General features: G+C 36.8%; 1 protein-coding gene across 18 annotated transcripts in view; it reads left to right on the top strand.

Annotated features, from left to right (window-relative positions):
- Positions 1-21,948, top strand: part of BMPR1B (bone morphogenetic protein receptor type 1B) — a 377,755-nt gene that overhangs the window by 210,572 nt on the left and 145,235 nt on the right. For 6 of the 18 annotated variants that reach the window (XM_070614259.1, XM_070614248.1, XM_070614250.1 and 3 more), the window contains one exon: positions 8,829-8,923. The exons of 10 other annotated variants lie outside the window; for them this stretch is intronic. The gene's annotated coding sequence lies outside the window, so the exon portion shown is untranslated. Of the gene's footprint in view, positions 1-8,587; positions 8,924-21,948 lie in introns of those variants that run through there. 2 more of the 18 variants (XM_070614260.1, XM_070614251.1) reach the window with 1 other exon arrangement.

Here is a 21,948-nt window from a genome sequence, read left to right as displayed (position 1 = left end):
AGAAAATGCTTGAAATTATATTTAAATAAATATTATGTTAAAAAACACTTTTGGGCATTGTTCTTAGTATTATATAAATATATATGTGGCTCTAAGAGAGAAACAATTGGAAGTACTGATATGTAGCTGATAATTCAGCTATTATTATTATTAAGCATGAAGAGACATTAATATAATTTTAATACAAGTCCAATTAGCAATAACTGTCATATAAAAATAACTTGATATTCCTGATACTTTCATTCCTTATTATTGCCTTATTTTATTAAACATAATTGAGCTTTATTATTGATTCTGGTTGTGTGTGTTCCCTGTACTATGAATTTCAGAACAATTTCTTTTTACAAATGATAAAATGTTTTAGTTTGGCATTAGTTGGTGTAATGTCAAATAAAAGTTAAAAAGGACATGCATTCTTGGCAATGGGTTTTTTTTTTAAGTATTTTTTTCTTTTCAATTTATATACAACATTGTTCTAGTTGAAAAGAACAAATGACCTATTTATTAGTTGTACAATCAATACTGCTCAAACTAGTAACGGATAAGTACTTAACAGTAAACTGGCAGCAGTAAAGGTTCGTAGACTTATGTATGATTTTTCTCTGGGATCCTGGGAGCCCAAAGTATTTATTACTTCAGAACAAAGAACCTTCGAGTTAAAGGTAAGTGACCCTGTATATGATATGACTAGTAGTAGGCCAATAAAGAAAAAACAAGGAGCAAACAGGCCATGGTTTACTTTAACTAGGCACATTGTAGAGTCAATTTTCTTTCTCTTCATTTATGCTGAAAGTCATATATTCCCTCAGGTCTTTTTGAAAAATGATGACAAGCTTGGATTATTAATAGTTTCCTTGTACCCATTTGCCCCTGAGGAGTGTCTTATTCTTTATAGTGTTGGATGAATTTGTGGTATTCATATCTGATTAATAATATTTTTAAATCATTCACTACATAATCAGCTTTTTGCTTTTTTTACTTCTGACGTCAAGGAAGCATTAAATTAAAGCATTGATATAACTGGATTACAATTACAATTTTCTGACGTTGATCTGATAGAGTACTTTATTATTACCAAACTAAAAATATCAATGTAGTAATTATCATAATACTGAACAGAGGATTAACACATTCTCTTTGTCACTGCGTTTTTAAAAAGTTTCTTTCTTACTAAAAATTCTGTTGAAATTGTATTGGAATCTAAATTAGGTTAGTTTAAAAACTGAAACAATATCCTGATAAATCAAGTATTTCTAATCCCTCACCTTTCATTTGTTTATTAGTTTATTTGTTTATTTAGCTAACAAGTGGGTGGCTGTATCTATGCCAGGTACAACTTTGCTGGGCCCATGAAAATATGTTTTAAGCTTTATTTGGTCCTAGAGTTTTCTGAAATTATATTTACTGGAAGTGAAGAGTCAATAGCCAAAAGGCCAAAAAACACATAAAAAGATGTTCAACATTAATAGTCATTAGCAAAATGCATAATAAAACCACAATGGCATCCTACTTTATATTCACAAGTATTGGTGTAATAAAAAAGACAGGTAATTATAGGTGTTTGTAAGGGTGTGGAGAAATTGAAGCCCTCATACATATACAATGGTGCAACCACTTTGGAGAACAGTTTGACAGTTCTTTAAATGTTAAGCATGAAATTACCAACTTACATAGCAATTTCACTCCTAGGTATTTATCCAAGAGTAATAAAAACATATGTTCACACAAAAACTGTACACTAAAATTCATAGCAGCATTATTCATAATAGCTCAAAAGTGGAAACAACCCGAACATCCATCAGCTGATGAATTGATAAATAAAACATGGTGTATCTGTACAATGAAATACTATTCAACAATAAAAAGAGATGAAGTACTGATTCTTAGTGACACATTAAACTCATTGCTGAAGAAATTAAGGTTATATAACTCACAGCATAACTTGAGAAAGATGGAAGCTCCAGTTGGCTTGACTTCAAACCCTCACTTAACCTCTACTCTGTGATGAGTTGTTGCTGTTGTTTTTGTTTGTTTGTTGTTTTAAATCATTATCCTCGTCTTTCTTTCTTCTCAAGGCCAAACTCTTGAAAGAGAGATTTTATTCCATGTCTCATTTCACTTGTTTGCCTCCCACCTCCAGGGGAAACAGCTCAGCCACCACTGCTCTTTCTTTTTTAATATCTACTTTGCTGAAATATAATTCGTATACCATAAAATTCACCCTGTTATAATGTACAATTCAGAGATATTTAGTGTCACAGTGCTTTCTGAATGTTGTATATAATGGGCTCTTTTCAGTCCCTTTTATATTTCATCTTTCTGGGGCGTTTTAGATCGTTGACCACTCCTCCTGAATACTTCCTCCTCTTTCACTCTTTTTCTACTACTTAAATTCCTGGCTGTTTTACAGTCTTTGTGGGCTTCTCTTCCTTGACTGTCCTTTTAAATGTTGGTTTTGGGTTACTTCTCATCGCACATGCTGTCACTGAGAGACCTCATGACTTCAGGAACCTCATCTATTGATATGTGGCTCACAGATCTCTGTTTTGCTTATTTATACAACACATTTATTGTGCATTAGTATCGTTGAACTTGCATTCTATTGGGAAGAGACAAGCAATAACAATCAAATAATAAAGAAGGAAGTTTGCAATTTTGAATAGTGTGGTAGTGGTAGACTTCACTGAGAAGCTGCTGTTTGAATAGAGACTTGAAAGAGGTGAAGGAGTTGGCCATGAAGCTGTCTGTAAGAAGAACGTATCAGGGCAGCAACAGCAAATAGAAGGACACTAAGGGCAATCTTGTCAGGCACGTTTAAGGAATACTAGCAGAACAAGGGGCTGGAGGCGAGAAAATGGGGGATGCTGTAGTCAGTGCTGTCAGAGACCTAATTAGGGGGCAAACCAAGTAGGGTTTTATAGATATTATAAGGACTTTGGCTTTTACTCTGAGTAAAACAGGGAAGCAGTGCAAGGTTTTGAGTAGAAGTTGAATATGATCTGAATGATGATTTTTGGTGACTACTTTGGTTTCTGTGTTGAGAATAGACTATATGATGACAAGGCGTGAAGCAGGAAAACAGGGATAGAAGGATACTGAATTGATGCAGTCTTCACTAGATCATCATTCTAGATCAGTATATTTAAGTGTCTGCCTATTGAACATACCCACCTGATAGAACACGCACACCTCAAGTTCATCGTGTCCGAAACTAAATCCATCTCTTCTTCACAGTTGCTAGTTTCAGTCGTTCCCTCTCTCTCTCACCTCTGCCTTCTCAAAGACCCAGCTGCCCAGAGGAGCCACCTTTGACTTTTTTTGTGTGTTTATCTTTTTTTTAGAACAGTTTAAGTTTTATAGCAAAATTGAGAAGGAAGTGCAGAGATTTCCCGTATGTCCTCTGCCCCACACATACATAGCCTCCTCCGCTGTCAACATTCTCCCACCAGAGTGGTATGTTTGTTAGCGTTGATGGACCTGCGTTGTCACATCATAACCATCTAAATAGTTTATGGTTTACCCTTGATGTACATTCTGTGGGCTTGGACAAATGTATAATGACATATATCCATTATTATGGTGTCATACAGAGTATTTTTATTGCTTTAAAAATCCTCTATGCTCCACCTATTCCTCCTTCCCCTTTCTGCAACCCCTGATCTTTTTACTGTCCCCATAGTTTTGCCTTTTCCAGAATCTCATATAGTTGGAATCATACAGTACGCAGCCTTTTCAGATTGGCTTCTTTCACTTAGTAATATGCATTTGAGGTTCCTCCGTATCTTTTCATGGCTTAATAGCTCAATTCTTTTTAGTGATGAGTAATATTCCCTTGTCTAGATATACCACAGTCTATTTATTCATTTGCCTACTGAAGGACTTCTTGGCTGCTTCCACCTTTTGGCAATTATGAATAAAGCTGCTATAAACATCGTGTGCAGGTTTCTGTGTGGACTTAAGTTTTCAACTCCTTTGTGTAAATACTAAGGAGTACAACTGTGTGGTAAGAGTATGTTTAGTTTTGTAAGCAACCACCAAACTCTCTTCCAGAGGGCCTGGACTATTTTGCATACCCAGCAGCAATGAATGGAATTTCCTGTTTTTTCACATCCTCACCAGCAGTTGGTGCTGTCAGTATTCTGGATTTTGGCTATTCTAATAGGTGCGTGGTGGTATAGTATCTTGTTCTTTTAATTTGCATTTCCCTGATGACATATGATGTGGAGCATCTTTCCATATGCTTATTTGTCATCCGTGTATCTTCTTTGGTGAAGTATCTGTTAAAGTCTTTAGCCCATTTTTGAATTGAGGTTTTTTTTTTTATGGTTGGATTTTAAGAGTTCTTTGTATGTTTTAGATGACGGTCCTTTATCAGATATGTCTTTTGCAAATATCTTCTCCTGTTCTGTGCCTTGTCTCCTCATTCTCTTGATATTGTCCTTCTCAGAGCAGAAGTTATTAATTTTAATGAAGTTTAACTTATCAATTATTTCTTTCATGGATTGTGCCTTTGGTGTTGTATCTAAAAAGTCATCACCATACCCACAGTCACATAGGTTTTCTCTTATGTTATCTTCTAGGAATTACAGAGTTTTGCATTTTACGTTTGGGTCTGCAATCCATTTTGAGTTAATTTTTGAGAAGAGTGTAAGATCTGTGTCCAGATTCATTTTTTTTTGCATGTGGATGTCCAGTTGTTCCAGCACCATTTGTTGAAAAGACTGTCTTTGCTCCATTGTATTACCTTTGCTCCTTTGTCAAAGATCAGTTGACTGTATTTGTGTGAGTCTGTTTCTGAGCTCTCTGTTCTATTCCAATGATCTATTTGTCTATTCTCTCTCCACTACCACACTGTCTTGAATACTCTAGCTTTATAGTAAGTCTTGATGCCCAGTAGTGTCAATCCTCCCCTTCTGTTCTTCTCCTTCAAGATTGTGTTGGCTATTCTAGTTCCTTTGCCTCTCCATATAAACTTCAGTATAGGTTCGTTGATATCCACAAAATAACTTGCTAGAATTTTGGTTGGAATTGCATTGAATCTATGGATAAGGTTGGAAAGTTCACGCCTGTGACTCTTCATGTATTTCTTACCCTTCAATCAAAATTGAAGATGAAACCTTGTAAGTTCTTCTTAATAGGGCATATCAGTTATTTTAATTTTGTCCGATGATATCCACTGATTAGTATGTTAGTCTTATCTTTTTGCTAACTTTTAATAGTCAATATTAAAATTCCTGCAGTTCCTTGAGAGAAATGCAAGATAAGACTCTCTCATGCCTCTCTGACTTTGTGGGGGCACTGCTTAGTCCACTGCACTGCCTGGCCGGGGCAGCCTCCACCTCTTATTTAAGTGCTTGATAGAAAGGCAGTATGTGGTACTGTAGTCCAGACAGACAGATTGGGGCTGAATCCCAGATCTACTATTTATTAGTTATATGACTTTAGACAAGCCATTTAATAACTCTGAGACGCATTTTCTTTATCTTAAAAAAGACCAAAGTGTTCCCATGTGTCAGGGTTGTTTTAGTGTTAGAGATAATGTTTCTAAAGCCCCTGTTAGACAATAATCACTCAGTAAATAATACTATTCCCTCTAGGCCACATGTTTGGGGAAGACAAGGGAAGAGACTTAACTAAAGTCTGTAGTTTTCAGACCTTTTGTGCCAAATGCGTAATGCCATGCATCTCCCGTTGCGGTTTCATGCAGAATAGTGTCACTGCCCTCAAATCCCTTGTGCTTCCCCTGCTCATCCTCCCTCCCCCCCAGAACCCTTGGCAACTGCTGACCTTTTTCCTGCCTCTATAGTCCTGCCTTGTCCAGAACGTCGTAGAGCTGGAATCAGTATATAGCCTTTTCAGAGTGGGTTTTTTTATTTTTTTTGTGAGGAAGATTGTCCCTGAGCTAACATCTGTTGACGATCTTCCTCTTTTTGCTTGAGGAAGATTGTCACTGAGCCAACATCTGTGCCAATCTTCCTCTATTTTATGTGGGATGCCGCCACAGTGTGGCTTGATGAGCAGCACTAGGTCCACACCTGGGATCTGAACATGTGAATCCTGGGCCACTGAAGCGGAGTGCATGAACTTAACCACGGCCCACCAGGCCAGCCCCTGGAGTGGCTTTTTTCGCTTAGTAATTGAATGGATAGTTTTAAAGGAATCAGTGTCCAGATTCTTAACTTCTGCATAAACTCTTTATTAATACAGATCTGGCTAGAAGTAATGCTTTATTTACAACAATCTTTCTCTTACTTTACAAAAGAAAGGAACACCCTTATCCATCCCAAATCATGCAGGGTGCGTTGCCCTGGAGTCCTAGAAAATTTAACAATTTTAAAATTTCAATTAATACCTTAAATTTTTGTTGCAGAAAAGTATGATAGAGTCAACAATTAAAGACTTTTAATTATAAAATATATTACATAAAAATTCTATGAGGAAGTGAGATGGAAATAAAGGTCAAGAAAATAAAATAATAATGTAAAATTTTCAACCATTAAAGAGTCTGTTCATGTATTATTTAAATGGATGATGGTTTTATTAAGTTCCTATGGATTTAGATTATATTGACTGTTCCTAAAATAGTTGATACAAGTTTTGTTTTAAAATGTCAATATTTCCAGTAGGGTGGAAATTAAATTCTTTGCAAGTACATATTTGACCACAGGTGAGAAATTGTAGAGTTAACTTGGTAATGTGTGAGTGGTTACATAGTTTTTCACAATTCTTTTAAGGATCTGTGAACGAAAATAGTGGAAGACTGCTAGCCCGCTGTATAAAACGCAAGTTTTTAAACTTGTGTATAAACCCCCTCATCACTTTTCTCCTTCTAGTCCTTTTTCAAAAAATTTTTTTAATCATTTCCTGCTTCCCATTCTGTGTTCCAGCAAGAAAGAGCTATTTGCAGTTCCATATCATGCTTTTTCCTGCCTCTTTGTCTTTATTGTGTTATTCTTTCCCTCCTTTGCCTCACTGCCTTCTGCTCGTTCTGGAAGATGCAGAAGTCTCGAGTGAAGAATCACCCGTCCTTCCCCCACTTTGTGTTGGCCAGACGCTCGTGTTCCAGGCTCCCTGCTTACCCTCTTCTAGTGTTCATCACCATACTAACACAGTTCTGTAATTAGCCTTTTTTTCCTCTGAAGTTGGACTGTAAGGTCTCTGGGAATAGGAACTAAGTTTTATCTTTGCCTCCTCAGCACCTAGCTATATACCTTTCCTCGATTAAGTTAATTTATTGGGCAAATATTAGTTAGTGAATGAAACAAGGAGAGGTGGATTTCAATTGTTAGAAAGTTAATTCTTGTGCATAAACTTCTCTGGGGAGTCAATTAAACTGTAAAAGGCTGTTTTAGTTTTATGCTAGTTATTTTTCTGGCTGTAATATTTGCCCTTACTGATAAGGTTTTCAATAAGATTTCACGTGAAAATGGGATTTTGAACCTAAAAATGAGTTTGAGAACCACTCTTGTAATAGAAGGAACACAGCATTGTGAGCAATGAGGCAAGGACTGTAGTTTTAGCTCTGCCACAAACTTGCTGTGTGACCGTGGGTAAGTTAACCAGCCTGGGCGTCTATTTTCTCATCTATAAAATGGGTAAGTGACCAGATTATTTCTAAAGTTTCCTTCACCCTTGATTTAATCAATAGAGAACATTTCACTAAAAAAAATATGGACTTGATTTACTTTCTAATCATTCATACTGTGGACGTTATATGTGGTTTACCTAGATAATGCTGACCTTGTTCATGTGACCTACAAACTATATAGGATCATGGCTTAGATTATATCTTTAATAGAATACGTAAAGTCAAATAATTCACATTGTTGTGGTTGGAAATCTAGAAGTAGTTAACATGTTGAGTCATACAATTTTCACATTATATTTTAGCTTCTTTCACCAAATACATAATTTGATCTGATTACTATTATACTCTCTAGTCCATTACTGTCTTTCTGGAAATGAACTTATTTGTGTTGAAATATTTCTTTGTGGCCAGTTACTCAGTTGCTGCATCCTATTCAATGAGAAACAATATTAAAAACAATTACAGGGGCTGGCCCCGTGGCCGAGTGGTTATGTTTGCGTGCTCTGCTTCGGCGGCCCAGGGTTTCGCCGGTTCGGATCCTGGGCGTGGACATGGCACCACTTATCAGGCCATATTGAGGCAGTATCCCACATGCCACAACCAGAAGGACTCACAACTAAAAAAAAAATACGCAACTATGTACTGGGGGGATTTGGGGAGAAAAACAATTACAGTAATGCTTTCTTACCTCTTTTGGGCATTCATAATATGTAGTAATTCAGTTTCACAAAGCTTGATTGAATGACATTTAGGTATGACTTTATAAAGGGTTTGAGATTATGTTGTTTGGCCTAAACAAAGGCAGTATTTCCTTTCTTGTCTTCCACTCCACCCAACCCCCCTATTCTCCACCTGCTTGAGGAAAACTATTTCTTCAAACCTCATAATTGCTCTTCTGTGCCTGCTTTGGGCCTCAGGAAAGGCCCATAGCATCTGTAAAGCTGGCAGCAAAATGGTATTTCCAGGCAGGCACAGGGTTGCTGGGTAGTGAGCCAATCCACAGCTTTGTCTGAGCAGCTGAGAACTTTGCTGGAGTATTACCGCGGTGTTCAGTAACACAGACCTGTGCCATGAGCAAGTCAAGCACAGAGCAAGTGTCAGGGTCAATATTTATAGACCACTACGTAGCTGCCTTGCAGAGAGAGAAACACGCACACAGAGGGCAAGGAAAGAGAGACTGCAGGGGAGAAAACTTTAATTTCCAATTTTTTTTCTTAAAAAAATTCTTTTTAACTGTCAGGTTCACACTTCTGCTGAATCATAACCCTTTGCCGCTGAGCTATGACAAGAGAGGAAACAAAAAGTTAAAAGAGCAAGCCTGCCCTAAGTGAGAAGGTAAGTAGCTAGCCAGTTCAGGCTCGCTTTCCCTCGTAAACTCCATCTCCCTGTGGGCTGCTCTGCATCGGTGAGCAAAGGGCTGCGCTGCATGTTCAGGCTAATAGGGAGGGGCTGCTGCTGTTGGAGGGTGTGTTGGTGGCAGCGTGGGTTTGTGTCCTTCTCTTCAGAATGCTGTGTACATTCATAGTACACTTAAATAACCCGGGTGGTGGGAATGGCTCTCAAACACTAATTTTATGTTGTGTCTTGTCAGTAGGTTTCTGTTTATTCTGTCAGACTTGAAGTCTTCTGATTGGTAAATTCCTGCTTACTTTTATATCAGTATTAAAATATAAATCTTAGTAAGATTATAGCAGTGAATGGTCTAGAAATGGAATAGGGGAAAATTCAGATGAACATGTGAAGATGTAATAGACACTGCCGAAATGTGCAAGCTATGAATGTGTGCAACGTGCAGGCTTTTGAAAAGAAAGCCAGTGTCCATTTGACAGTGCACTAAAGTGAAATAGTGACTGCCTTTGGGAATGCAGAGATCCGGGGGTGAGCCTTCTTGATCTAAGAGGCAGAGGCTCAGCATTTAGAAGAGTTTCTCACGTGTCCAGGTGACTTGGTTCCTTACAAAATGTGACTCCCTAAAGACATTAAATTACCATCTCTTGCTCCACATTGGTAGTTGGTTTCTCCCTTTCATCGCAAGCAGCACTTTTACATACGTTTGTCAGTGTGTTCATACTGCTGTTGTATGTTCGTTTTTCATCATTGTTTTGCATATCCTAGATCAACGTTAAAAGCGTGGTGCTGAAGGGGACAGAAAGAAATTGTTTTCTGTGTATTTTCTGATTTAGAAGACCCATGAAATTTATATAGTTACATGTTTGATGTCTACTACACATGGCACGTGAAGTGACTATGTTGCTTCTCTATAAGTGTGGCATTAACTAAATGAAACTTACAACTGACATAGTGAAAGGTTCCCTGTTGTTGGTTTTTGAATTGTGGAATATAAACATTAGCATGATACTCAAAATTTTTAGGTTCTAGATGGTGATTATAGTTCCAAAGGGTTTTCCGTACTACGCATTTAGATTAAAAACAAAAATAATATTAAGGTTTCTGTGGAGCTTATACTGTAGGCTGGCAGAGATACAAGGAAAAACTGGTAGTATTGCACAGGTCTGGTGTTAGGGCTGGTATTCAGGAGCCAGCCGGTCCTAAAATGGGGTGAATCGCATCCAGAACAGCAGTGGGACAGACCGAAATGCAGAGTGGAGTGAGGCCAGTAGTTGTAGAGTATCACTTTTGTTGAATCCTGTGTAATTTTTAAAATAATGCAAAATGTTTCAAAATCACTTTTATTAATTCAGAAAAGCCCTAAGGCTAATCTAATATCTAAATTTAAACTATATTTTAACATTCGCTTCTTGTTTTAGCCTCTGAATCAAGCTTTTTTTTTGTACTTTTGCTAGTTCTGCCTACCAGTTTATTAATGGGTTTGATTTAGATTTTTCACAACAATATGTTTTGAAAATGCAACCGTGGTTAATCTAGAATGGGCATTTCTCAATTAAATTTTGCTTTGCCACTGCCTGTGGATAATAACTCATGATCAAGATTTTGATTTCAGTTCTTTATTCAATATCTTTTATTTGTTCACTTTATATGTTGCTTTAATACATGATACTGCTTTCTTACACTTTTTTTTTATTGGTTATATTTTTAGTCCTTCTAGTATCTTGTTTCTGAAATACTCTTTGGAAACTTTGGGCAGAAAACAAACCGAGTAAGATTGCTACAGTAATAAGAAACTAAAAAAAATCGTCCCTTTAATCAAGAGAGGAAAGAGAAAATTGTGATATTGGTTGATAATGTTTAAAATGGGATGTGCTTTGATTGAAGGTTGGTTGAGCATTTTAAAACTTGAAATACCTTCTCAGTATTATTTTTGGCTTTAATGTGAATCCTGATACTGGTTATTTTCATATCTGTAAGTAACATTTTATATGCAGGCATATTATAAAAAATGAACATGGGACCTTTTGTATCGTGTGTTAACTATCTCTTGAAGCAAGAGGCCTCTATTGGGGCTCCCTGCTCCTAATCTCCTTTGCTGTACCACCAGTCAGTCTGCTACATTGCCCTTCAAGGGATCAGTCTCCCACCCCAGGAACACTTCGCTTTCCTGTTGAAACCCTCCCATCCCAGGCTCTGTCTTGCTCGTAGATAAAGGTCAGGCCTCTTGGCACAGTGAGTCTCTTCTTGATTTAGCTGCTACTTTTGTTTTGCGTTAACCTTCTGCCATTCCTTCTGGGCTGTTTTCCACATCTCTCCTGCCCACCCATGAGAGTGTGCTCCTTCCCTCTCTTTTGTGCTCCAGGAATATCAAACATCTTGTATTTCTCAAAACAGTCCATACAATTTTACTCCTTTCTGGAATTCTGTTTCTCCCTCTATCTTGAAAACCCTCTTCCTGGTTTTTGCCTTCCAGCCTCAATGAAGGCATCCCGCTCAGGAGCCCTGCAGGCCCACTGTCAGCCTCTGTGGCTTGGCCTCCTGTGTAGCCCTCGGTTGGTCACAGCGCTTTGCAAAGTCTGACAATATAATGTTTTGTGCTTCTTTTTCGGGATGAGATTGTAAGCTGCTTGTGGCTAAGTTTTAGAGTTTATTCTTTTTTGTTCCTCCAAGACCTAGCATATAACAGATACTCAAGAACTTGAACTAAAGAAAAACTTTATATTTATTTTAAACCTACTTTTCTTTGTAGACTTTTTATTTTAGATGGTAAATGCTTTTGAAACAAAAGCATTGTTTTTTAAAAAAATTATTTTGTTTCTCTTTCTACCACCAATCACAGTAACATGTATGTGTGTTTATCCAGGCAAGTAGATATTTGTTGAACTCGTAAACTTATTTGAATATCAAAATGTCCAAATATCAAATGTCCAGATATTCAACTTTTTTGAATATCAAAAAAGTCCAAAATGATATTGGTTAGCACATGCAAATTCAGGATATATAGCCCCAAAATGTTGTTGAGTTAATTTGATGAAATCTGTCAGTAAAATCAGCTAGTTGCTGCTCCCATGTTGACCACTGTGCTACGTTAAATGATACCGTAGCAAACTGAAGACTCTTACACCTTCCAAAGGCCCAGAGAGGATTTCAGGAGCTAATGAGTCCGTCCTCAGGCATCCTAGAGAATTACAGAGTGGAAAGGCTCCGGTGTTACTGATAAAGGTATATCTCCTAAGTTTATTTAATATTGTAGAAGTAGTTAGAGATTTAAGGAAATAATGGAAAATCATGGCTTAAAAATTCTCAAACCTGAAAGGTGATATTCCATTTCAGTCAGAAGAAGAATTTCTTCCTCAAAATAGAAATATGGAAAGAAAAGGATGTCAATATTTAAAAAAGTAGTTGAGAAATAGCAGCTGTTTCTTTTAGTTCTGATACTCAATAAAAATAAATTTTATCTTTGTCTTTTATTTCCCCACATACATAAACATACTTACTTTGCATATGAAATGTTTTGTGTACTAGAAACAAAGGTAAAGCTCCATGCACAATTTGGAGTAGTTCACAACTTTTTAAATTTTGATTATTTTTACTTCTTAGCGTACTCTACTGGCAGTTTCCACGACTGTTGAAGCCTTATAAAACCTCTTCCAGACACTGAATATAACTTTTTGTTTGTTTAACTTTGAATCGTATCTTAGGAATGAAAACAAGATTGGTATTTTCATATGAAAACTTGGTAGGGTTTTAGTTTGCTTGAAATGGACCATAATTCAATCTGAAATGTTTCTTCAGATGTATTTTGCCCCCATAGCTATCCTGTAGTTAAATAGGTAAGGAGAAAGTGCCTTACCAAAGAGTTATAGGTATAAATTTTATGTCTCTTACTGGCATATCAAATAATATAAATATTGTAAAACTGGAAGGGTGGGCGTTTGTTTAGTCATGGATGGAGAAATGTACCTAGTTCCCATCAGCCAGTCATGAGAGAAAGGCAAGCTTGCCTCAGTATTAAAAGATTATGCCAAAAACAAACAAGAGCAAAAGAACACCACCACCACCACCAAGAAGAGGTCAAAGAACTTTGTGATTGGAATGAGGCATTAAGGTATTTGCCAGACAATAAAGTCTTGTTTCACTGTTTTTAGCAGCTTAGCTTGCCAGTCAAAGTTTTTCTATCACTGCATGACATGGAAGTCAGAGAACGTTGGAAGAGGAGAATAAAGTAATCATGGAAGTGGAACCCTAAAGCTCTTCTGCTTTAGCTGTTTCATTTTATAGGTAGGGGCAAAGGTGGTACAAAGAGATAATGTAACTTGCCGGACATCAGCTTTTAAAGTAGCTAGTTAAGATTTGTATTAAAAAAGGAGAAATACATGGGGGCTGGCCCCGTGGCCGAGTGGTTAAGTTCGCGCCCTCCGCTGCAGACGGCCCAGTGTTTTGTTGGTTCGAATCCTGGGCGCGGACATGGCACTGCTCATCAAACCACGCTGAGGCAGCGTCCCACATGCCATGACTAGAAGGACCCACAACGAAGAATATACAACTATGTACCGGGAGGCTTTGGGGAGAAAAAGGAAAAAAATAAAATCTTTTAAAAAAAAAAGGAGAATTACGTAATTGTAATGCTAGTGTTTTATCATTGCAGCTTTTCCTATCTGTAATTGCTCTATTTTTATTCTGTATATTGCATACAAAGCTTACTTTGTCATATCAGGTGGTGTCTTGTATTGTGTTAGACTCCTTTGCATTATTTCATAACTGCTGAAAATTGAAGCTAACAGTTATTGCACCCAGTTGAGATGGAGTATTTTTCCACACATAACCATAGTTAAAATATATCTATATTTTAACAACAGATACTCTTTCTGGCTTTCCTGATTTCTCAATTCTCTTTAGTAGTACAATCAGACTTATGCCCCATAACCTTCTCCTTTTCGCTAGAACATGGCAGATAATCCTGAACCAAAAGATAGAAACTGCAAAAACCAATTTTATGCTTTGTATCTACAAGATTCTAATAGGCAATATGTGGTTATATTTTGTTTTATAACTTAGTTGTAAGGTGATTATTTGTTCTGTTTACAACTGGAAAAATTTTGATTAAAACAAAATATCAAAGAACCAAATGTGCTTTTCCAGATTATGTTGACTTTCATCTAGGTTTCTTTAAAAAATGTAAATAATTAAAGAGGCAGGGAGGGGCAAAACCAGCTTGTTTTGTACCTGTCATTTTCCGGTAACACTTTGCTCCTCTATCCCTGTCCTCATCACTCCAAAGAAATTGGGGCTCTTTGCTTCCTTGGGTTCTTGTTAATACTAAGGTCATTGGAAAAAGATCACGTGTATACTTAAAGGTGAAAGAGTTTTTGAACAAATAGCTGAAGGTTGTTGTCAGTCTCAGCCTGTGACTTCTGGACCTTCCTAGTTCCCCTTCCCTCACATCAAAATCAAAGTGACCGTCTCTACCCACCTCCCCGGTCAATGGAGAACGTCATTACCCCTTAGTGACTGTTTTCCATTGGACTGCTACTTTGCACTTCAACTATATGTTACCTGTTTTGAACTCTTGCCTGTTAAGAAATTTATAATTTTTAAATCTTTCCTAATTTGATAGAGGAAACATATTTATTTAATTTATATTTTCAGTTACTAGTGAACTTGAATCTGAGGGGATTATTATTTTTTATTCTTTATCATTCATCTACTTATATGCTTATTCTTTTTCAGAGGCTGTATTTCTCTTATTGGTTTGGAGGTTTGTTTTTAAATCAAAGGACATGATTTTTTAAAGTTATGTTTTTTGCAACTGTTTTCCCAAGTTTTTGATTACTTTTAATTTTGTTTTATATGTTTTGAAACATAGTATGTTTTGAAATATCTTTATTTAAATCTAATCAATGTTTTCTCCATCTCTTTTGAAACTTAGAAAGCTATCCAGAAATAGAAAAAATATTTTTCTACATTTTTATGGTTTAATTTATTTAACAGTTAATACTGTGATTCACAAGGAATTTATTAAACAAGTACTTCAGTACTTTTCTTAAATTATTATTCTCCTTTCCCATTTTTCATGTGAAGTCACTTTTATCTTGTACTCTGGAAGTACAAATTTAAATCTTTGTGTTATCTCAATTTGTAATGCATTTAAAATTGTATCTCTGTGGAACAGAAGTTCATGTTTCTTGTTCAATGAGAGTTAAGCATTGGAACATGCTTGAGTGTTGCTGGATTTAACTTGGCATGCTCCTTGAAATTACTGCAGATGGAAGGCTGCATGTATTACCTATGTTAAAGCAGACCTAATAAGAGTGGGAAATTATGCATTAATAACAACCACCATTTATCAAGGATTTCTAGATATAGATCTGGCATTCTGCCAAGAACTCTATATGATTTTATTTAACCCTTGTAACAGACCTTTGAATGATTTATTCTGATTTCCTTTTTCAGGATAAAGAAACTGGGACCCAAAATGTAAAGTAGCTTGATCAGCCTCACATAGCTACTAAGTCATAGGGTCATGGCTGAAACTCAGATCTGGCCAAAGTCCATCTTTTAAGGAAGCATTGCCAAATAGAGAAATTCTGCTTTTTGCCGTAAGTGATACTAGACATGGGTCTGTAGGGGTCATATGGCAAGAACTTTCCCAACTTGGGCTGACCTGTGAAAAACCGGGCTCAGGAGCAGTGACTTTCAAAGGATAGAGGCAAGTCAAGGAAATCAGTGATATGAGGAGCCTTTTATTATTTGGGGTTATCACGGAACATCTTAAGATGGACTGAAATAATCCTATACTTTAAATCAGTTTGGAAGCAGCTAAAAAAATCTTTTAACTTCAAATTTTAGTAGCTCTGTTGATTTTATCATTTTCTTCCATTCCAAGTCACCTTATACCTCAGTTCTCCTTCATATGCTTAAGGCACCAACCCCGTTCCCTGCCTCACATACCTGCTCATGACCTCACCATGAAAATTGGCAAGCATCTGCCAGGTCAGCAGGGAGTGACTGTTTGATCTTGGTCCCTGTTTCTGGAGCCATCAGTTTCATTCAGGGGATAAATGAGTCTACCTAACTGGCATCCTTCACTATCCTCTCTTATTTTAAGCTGCTCAGTTAAGAGACTCACAGTTGTTGCTGTGGTATAAAGCTTTGGTATTTAAAGCAGGAAAGGAAATTCTAAATATTTTGGTGTTATTAGGACTCACTACTTATATGCTAATTGGTTACCTGGAACGATGTAAAAGAGAATAGCTTGATCTGCTGCGCATGGACATATGTTATAAATAACATTTGTGTTTGTGTAGAGGGGTATCCATATAGAAAAGTTTATACAAAGACATCATTGGCAATCTTAATTGTTTGTTATACATTCGGTCGCCAAGAAGTAATTTGTTTTGTTCTTCTTTTTAACTCAAGGCAAACAATTTTGCTTAAAGATAATAGAGGATTTTTCTGCCTTGGGTCACTCTGCCCTTCATTGATGCACTGGCGTGTCTGTGGTGAGATTTACACTGCTCTTCACTGGGGTTTCATTTTATAGCCCTGCTTGGGAACACTTGAAAGTAAATTTTACCTTTTAGTTAATGAGCAAGGGGTTCTTGTATTGTTATCTTGGAAAAGTAAGCATCAGTCAGTATCTGTACTAATGAACAATCTTAAAGATTCTAAATAGGTTGTTCATATTATTCCTCCTCTTTTCAATCATTTTTTAAAGTTTTCTTTACTATAAAGACAATTAGAACTGCACAGTGTATAGTTGGAACATCATTCATGTATGATTTCATACATTAATTCCCCAAGTAAATATTTTCTTTTTCCTTATATAAAATTTACTTCACTAAGAGTCTCTCTCTTTCCCATTTCTCTCTACACCAATTTTAACTTCATCAGTAAATTAATACATCATTATTCACAGTAGCAATTTAGCTTACTAACCTTGAGATCTATTTCTGTGTTTATTGTCGGAAGCTTGTTAGCAAATCAAACTTGACAATGATAGAGAAGGACGGCGTGGTGACCCAGGACACACCGTTCTACTGAGTAATTCACAGTTCTCTGAATTGCACAGTTTTTGGTTTTTTTGTTTTAAGTTGGCCAACATACAGTGAGTATAGTCTTTGGAGTTACTCATTATACTCTACGTGTAATCCTTCTAAATTATTGTTGGTAGAATAGACAGTTATTTAGGATTATTTTTTTCTTGTCCTGTTGCAGTCTAAAGTAGATTGGTACAGCTTCCAAAGCACAGTGTGGGTATACAGTATGTCTGCTGAAACCGTGTGCTCTTAAGTAGGGGAGCTGGTTTTGTGGTCATTTTGAAGCTGTTCTCATACTGCATGTTCCCTCTAGTAGAAAAGAAATGTGATATTTATGCTAACATGATTAGACTGCGTATGATTTGCTAAGAGGTTGAGAATCAGTTTTTTAAATTTTGGTTAGATTTTGATAAAATATTTTCTGTCATATATATATTTCTGTTTATTAATGGTATATTGTCAATGATATTAATTGATGCTTTTAGAGACATAAAGCCTACTTCAGATCAAACACTGGTTTACAAACACCATCAGGCATGTAGAACACACAGGTGGCCAGTTGTCCTTTGTGCTCTACCCATGCTTGCTGTAAGGCTGCTCATTTCCGCATGGCGGGCAGTTCACCAAACAGGCTGACCTGGGGCGACCTGATGGCCAGCACAGAATCACCCTTCCGGCTTGAGCCATGCAGGCCCTCAGTCCCCTCTCTGTTTCCCTCCTTGTCTTCCCATCCTCCTTGTTACCATCTCTGTTTCCCCCTCTCTCTTCTTTCCCCTCTCCCTCCTTTGTTTCCTGGTTATTTTTTATCTTGTTCATAAATATCTGTTGCATCTTAGCCAGTTATCTATCATACCAACTTGTTACTGATTTTTTTTTTAACTTCAACATTATCTTCTGTCTTCCACCAATTACCCAGTTATATCAGAAAGCTCTTTTTTTGTGTGTACAATTTGAATAAAACCTTTCCAGTTTTAGCAGAAATATTAAATGCCTGGAAGTAAGAGAAACTTGTATCATAAAGTATGTTAAAGTACAATTAGTATCTTTCACAATTTCCGTAAAGTCATTTTATACTTAATGATAACTCGGTCAACATTATGCCATGGATATTTGTATATCTGACAACAATATCATTTAACCCTTACAGTAACTCTATGAGGTGGTTTTTATTATCCCTGTTTTGAAGATGCGGGAATAGAAATTCACGGAGGTTAAATAATCTTGCCTAAGATCACACAGCTTGAAAAGCAGGAGATGTGGGATTGGAACCCAGTTCTTTCTGACTCTAAAAACTTTACTGTATAGTGTATGACTCTCTTTTAAAATAGGTAATTTCACTTTCCTACTCCTGCAAATTTCTAAAAGTTTGAGAAGTGGCACAGCAGTGCAGGCCACTTCCCAGTGTAACAGAGGTCCAGCCCAGAGAGCAGCGCTGTGTTCCCTACGAGAAAGACAGAACTCTGTGGATATTTACAGACGGAAAAAGCACATCTTAATTTTAGTTTATTATTCTCATTTTGTTACGTATTTTTCTCACTTTTGTAACTTTACTACGGTTTCTTTATGCAAAGAGATAAAAGAACAACTATATAGGAAAGTATATTCTTCCAAATAGATCCACGCTATGCTTTAAAATGTTTTGAGGCAGGTTAAGGTTAAATCCTCATCTGTGATGTGTAGTGTCTGATTTCGGTTAGACTCTAGTAGACTTTCTCGTTAGTTATAAATCACAGCAGGTTGGCGTGAATTTTAGAACCCACCATTATGAGAAGAGGTATTTTCAGATTATTTGGAGATGAGTTACATTACTTATAGATTAACTTTTTACCTTTGCCTTCTGCTGCTTTTCAGGAACTTTATTAGAAATTATGTGGGGCAGGAAATGACTTTTAAACAAATAAATTTTATTCTTGGTCTAGTTAAGAAACCCCCTTTTTTAAGTTAAAGACAATATGGAAGAAATTAAAACTATAGATAAAACTGACCTTTAGAAATTATCTGTTGATTTTTCCATGACTGTTCTGGCCCCATAGTTATAAGATATAATTTGAGATTATTATAAATTATAACTCCTATTTGTAAAATGTTTTATGCCTTAAAAGAATTTTAACACCAAGTGTTTCTTTGGACCTTTGCTCTGCCAAATGCTTTGAAGCAAGTACATGCATTTTGTGAATGGAAAAATTAACGTGAAGCCAGGGTGGGTGAAGATCCCGGACTGAAAAGGCAAGTGTTTTGACCTTACCAGAATGGTTATTAAACTTGATTAGGTAAATCATAATATATGAAAATGTGAAGAAATAAATGTGTAATTATATGTTAACCCGTACGAGACACTAGTAGAAATAATGAGCAACAGGTGCAAGTTACTTAAGAAAAAAAAATTATGAGAGTGTTAATATTGAGAAAATTTTATGAATTTAATTTAGTTGTTTCTGAAACTGAGAAAAGAATTAATATGATTATAGTGGCAGAATACCTGTACTGAGCTTGTGGAATTATGTGGGAGTCTAGTTTGAGAACCACTGAATTATCACATAAAAATTCTTAATCAGAATATAGTGTAATAGTAATATTTTCCTAAAAATTTTCATAAGCCGTGTTGGTATGTCAATAAAGTGTTTATAAGGAATCCAGGCCAGTTTAAATAAACTACTGAATGTTGTCTCACACCGTATGGGGTAAAGTGATGACAGTGTGACTATGAAGAGTTATAGAAACTATGTAAAAAGTCATAAAACTTTGAATGGAGTGAACTTGTCAAACTAGTTTTCTTTTCCCTTAACTCTCTCTGCTTTATTCTTGCTCTCATCATCTGCCATGATATGCTGTGGGCTTCAACTTTTCAATGCATCCATCCATGGCAAACATCGCCAGCCCATTGGTACTTTCTTCTTCATCTTGTTTTTTTGTGAGGAAGATTGTCCCTGAGCTAACAGCTGTGCCAATCTTCCAATATATTTTTGGTATGTGGGATGCCGCCACAGCATGGCTTGATAAGCGGTGTGTGGATCCACACCCGGGATCTGAACCTGTGAACCCCGGGCCACTGAAGCAGAGAAGGTGAACTTAACCATTATGCCCCGAGGCTGGCCCCAGTTCTCCTTTTGAGTCCTGGTGTGAGCCTTGAATTCAAGCTGCCACTACAATCAGTGGTAAGTCATCCATATGGAAATTTAAAATTGCTCCCTACTCACCTCATGCTGTAAACAGAAACAAATTATGTAAGGAAGACAGACTTAACTATGAAAAACAGTACTTTATAATATTTAGAGAAGGATATATTTATTATTTTAGGGTAAGATGAGAATTTCTTTAGAGATAAACAGAGCACCTCATAAAGGAAAAGATTAATAAAGTCAACAACAATAAAATGAAAAAAAGTGTGTTCATCAAAGGATGCTATAAAAGAGTAAGAAAGGCTAAAAACTGGTTTAGTGTATAGAATAAAGATCCAGTGAATCAATAGAAGAAGTGAAATCACCCAATATAAAAATGAATAGGATTTTCAAAAAGAGAAACTCCAAAGAGTCAATAAACATGAAAACTTACTGAGCCTTGTTAATAATTAGAGAAATGTAAATTAAAACTAGGCAGGAAACAAATGAGGGGTTACCAGGGCGTGGGGTGGGGTGAGGTGAGGGTGGACTGGGGGAGGGGCGAAATAGGTAAAGAGGATTAAGAAGTACAAACTTACAGTTATAAAAAGAATAAGTCACGGGGATATAATGTGCAGCATAGGGAATATAGTCAGTAACATTGTGATAGCCTTGTATGGTGACAGATGGTAACTAGACTTATCATGCTGATCCTTTCACAATGTATATAAATATCGAATCACTATGATGTACACCTGCAACTGATAGGATAGTGTATGTCAGTTATACTTCAATAAAAAAAAAACTGGAATGAAAGCTATTTCATATCCACTGTGTTGTTAAAAGTATAGGAGTCTGAAGTATACCAAATATTCGTTGTAGATATGAAGCTAAAGGAACTCTCATGTACTGTTAATGGGAATGTAAATTGGTACAACAGAATTGGTAAATTGCAATTGAACATGGTGGGGCCGGCACCATGGCCAAGTGGTTAAGTCCGTGCGCTCTGCTGCGGCGGCCCAGGGTTTCGCTGGTTCGGATCCTGGGTGCAGATGTGGCACCACTCATCAGGCCACGTTGAGGTGCTGTCCCATATGCCACAACTAGAAGGACCTGCAACTAAGATAGACAACTGTGTACTGGGGGATTTGGGGAGATAAAGCAGGGGAAAAAAAAAAGATTGGCCACAGTTGTTAAAAAAAAAAAAAAAAGAAATTGAACATGGGTATATTCTTTTGCTCATCAATTCCACCCCTAGGAGAATATCCTATAGAAATTCTTGCTCGTATGCCTCAGGAAATAGATATAAGATTTTTTATTATAGCCTTCTGTATAATAGGAAAACGCAAACAAATAAAAACAAATCTGGAAACGACCCAACAGAGACCACAATGGATAAGTTGGAGAGTATTTGTGTACAGTGGAATTAGCATAATAATGAAAATGAATGAACCTCAGCTACACTCGTGAACTTTTATGAATCCTCCAAACATAATGTTGAATGAAAGAAGCAAAGTCCCAAAAAGCACACACAACATGATTCCAACTGTGCAAACTGGTCAAAGGCAAAACTGACTAATATATTTTTGTGGAATCATTATATATGCAATCAAATCATAAAGAAAATCAAGGGAAAGATTAAAACAAAGTAGTTGATACTGAGTGCTCTAGTAGGAGGGAAGGAGTTGGGTTCAAGGAGGAGCCCATAGATCTTGGGTGGTGTTTGAGTGATCATTAAAAATATTATTTTGGTGGCTGGCCTGGTGGTGTAGTGGTTGAGTTCATGCGCTCCACTTTGGCAGCCTGGGGATCGCCACTTGGGATCCCGGGTATGGACCTAGGCACTGCTTATCAAGCCATGCTGTGGCAGGCG

Source organism: Equus przewalskii, chromosome 3 (assembly GCF_037783145.1).
Source record: "Equus przewalskii isolate Varuska chromosome 3, EquPr2, whole genome shotgun sequence".
NCBI classification, from domain to species: Eukaryota; Metazoa; Chordata; class Mammalia; order Perissodactyla; family Equidae; genus Equus; species Equus przewalskii.
The sequence above is the reverse complement of the archived record's forward strand: the minus strand, read 5'-3'. Positions and strand labels throughout refer to the sequence as shown.